This window comes from Epinephelus moara, chromosome 8, assembly GCF_006386435.1.
Source record: "Epinephelus moara isolate mb chromosome 8, YSFRI_EMoa_1.0, whole genome shotgun sequence".
NCBI lineage: Eukaryota > Metazoa > Chordata > Actinopteri > Perciformes > Serranidae > Epinephelus > Epinephelus moara.
In genome coordinates, this window is record NC_065513.1 from 1,061,727 (window position 1) to 1,064,625 (window position 2,899).

Below are 2,899 nucleotides of genomic sequence, written 5' to 3' on the forward strand. Positions count from 1 at the left end.
GTGGGTTTTGCAAGCCTTTCCCTGTTCCTTATTTTTAATAAACCAAACACTGAGCTTCCCAATAGTGTGGTATTTGTTTGTAGAAATGTGCTAATGCAGTATTTGAGAATGATAATCTTACATATTTTTGTTGATGTAGCCTGTAGTGAGTCTCAGGTTACTCCTGCTGACTTCAGCCAAAAAAAAATTCTCATCTCTGTGTCAATGAAGAAATTGTACATGCGTACCTCTCTCTCTAAACCATTGGAACATCCCCACACAGCACCATGGTGGAGACTGTACGAGAGGACAACACGGAAGGAAGGGCACAGACAAACAAGTCACATTTCTGAGTTTATTAGAAATTAATTTGTTATAGTAAATAAGTGCATAGTAAAAAGACAAAGATACATAAAATATATATGTCTATAAATTGCTGCTGCTGCAGCTAGCCCAGTGACCCATTGTGCTGTCACTTGACAGTCATTGGTAGTCATCTGTCTTCAGTCTCCTTCTGTCCCACTGAAAGTAATTAAGATAACATTAGTTATAAAATCATTACAATCATTACATTATCAATAAATGTTAGGATGTGATTACTCTTGACAACCACACAAGACTAAGGACAGAATTGAAAAAATAATTTAAAGCAATAAAAACAACATGCTGTTTCACCAAGGTAAGGAAAGACTAACATATTTAAACAAGGCAAACAACAATATATGTTATATACACATTACACATAGTTATACTGTGTAATAATACATTTCTATCATATTATTATGCTACGTCATAAATATACATATACTGGCCTGTATACATATATAAATACATATCCTTATCCACATCCCTTATATTTAAACTGTGCACTGTGCACATACTGTGTAATATTCCTGTGTGCGGAGGTGCTGCGAAGCGCAGCGCACTGAAATTCTCGCACGAGCCGGAGCACTTCCGTTCACATCAGACGCGCATTTCTCCATGCTGGTCGACAAGCGGTTCTGCTCCCAGCTGTTGTCTCCTTCACCCGGCTTGACACATTCGCTTGCGGCTCGCGCAGAAAATAGACCAGAGCCGGCCACGGAGCTGCGCAGCGCGGCGCAGCCGGTGTGGATGACACAATCAGTTAACATGGGCGCCGAAAGGAAACTGGCGTCGCTTCTCGGCTCTACGAGGCTCTTTGCAGCGCTTCCGCGAGGGGTGTGGCCTGACGGGTCAGAGAAGGGGGGCGAGCGAGAGGTCCGCGGTCGTTTCTAACGTAATGTTATAGATAACTGTTTTATGTGTTTTAATGTTTAGGTATGTAAATCTTTTCAAAGACGTTTAGGTTAAGACAAGGAGTTATGTTTCCTTGTATTAATACATATACAAGTACGTTTCCTTGTATTAGTTTGCCCTCTTGTGGACATAATGCGAAAAAAAAAAAAAAATTGAATGGTTCGAACCTTTGAGTTATTTTTAGAAGGAATATTCGAATGTCATTTTTGAGCAATTTTGACAGCCCTATTACACACACACTTTGGTAACGTTTTGCCACACGGAACGTACATTTGCCTATAGTTTTCAAGCACGTATTAAGTGGCCAAGTAAGTGGGGATATTTAAATGAAACTGGGACAGACTTGACAACACCCCTTACATTGCGCATTGGATGTTATACTCCGCGAACAAAAACACTATCCAAACATGATCAGTTTAGAAAAGGGTGTAAAGAAGTAATTTTTATGTAGGGATAAAAAAAAAAGGTGTGGATAACCAGCCAGGGTTCCTACACATTTGGAATTTCAAAATTCCATACTTTCCATACCCTAATTTCCAGACTTTTCTGCGTTTTTTTTTTTTCAGAGAATATCCAACATCTGAGTAAATATATCAGTGTATCATATTTCACATCATATTTAATTATTCTCAATAGGCGATTGTAGCCATGTACCATAATGGCATGCAAATAAAAACTCAGGTAAGCTCAATGTCTGGGCTGAGGCAAAAAGGTTGGGACTCTGGGTGCAAGCGATGCAGTAACGAGACGTCAGTGTTTTTTCCTTTCATGTGGCTCAGAATCACCTTCTCCCCCATGTTGGCGATNCTGGGGGGCTGGGGGAGGGTCATGGGGCAGCGGACTGGACATACCACTTGTCAATCAGGTAAAAGGGGCGTTTTCTGAGACGTTTGCTCTCACACAAACTGTGCTTGGCCCGGCATAAAACACGATCCGGATTGATTAAATTATTTTTGGAAATACCTAATTTTCTATTTTAGAAAACAGTATTTTAGAACAGTGGTAATAGTCTGGAAAAATTAATATTTTTCCATACTATATTTTTCATTTTCCATACTTTTTAATAGCTGGAAATTGATCAAATTTATTTCCATACTTTTCCATACTTTCCATACTTGCGTAGGAACCCTGATCAGCAGGGATCTGCAGCTGTGATTTATGTTGAGCTGATGTATGTATGTATGTATATGGATATATGAATATATTTTCATGTTGGTACATGAACAGTTCATGATATTTCTATGACATGCATTTAAGGAAGTCAATTAATATGCTGGCATATATAACACTACGTTGGTTATCTAAAGGAAAGTTAAAGATTATTAATTAGTGAATAAAAGGGGTAGTATTAAATAAGTTAACTACTGTTTTGTAATATTTGTCATGTTCGAAATAAAGACATCAATCAAAAGAAATGACGGAGCAAACTACTCACCTGTATCCATCAGCTGCAGTATTTTTAGCCCCGCTAAACAAGTAATCGTTTTCCAAATTTCCTCTACCCTTCCTTCCAACTATCCTGTTCCGGCTGGCATCGCAGCCCAGGAGCCCCGTCCTGCAGCACAACAGGCTCCTCCGGCGGGTGTTTCACTGCCTTCCACTCTCTTTCCGACGTGTCTCTCCTTACCCCTCCCCTACCCCC

The 2,899-nt window shown here is 39.6% G+C and overlaps 1 protein-coding gene across 2 annotated transcripts in view; it reads right to left on the reverse strand.

Moving 5' to 3' along the window:
- The window catches only part of LOC126393934 (26S proteasome non-ATPase regulatory subunit 10-like), a 58,987-nt gene that overhangs the window by 38,538 nt on the left and 17,550 nt on the right, over window positions 1-2,899 (reverse strand). Inside the window, exon 3 of one of the 2 annotated variants that reach the window (XR_007570319.1) lies at window positions 356-501. The exons of the other annotated variant lie outside the window; for it this stretch is intronic. The gene's annotated coding sequence lies outside the window, so the exon portion shown is untranslated. Of the gene's footprint in view, window positions 1-355; window positions 502-2,899 lie in introns of those variants that run through there. 2 annotated transcript variants of the gene reach the window in all.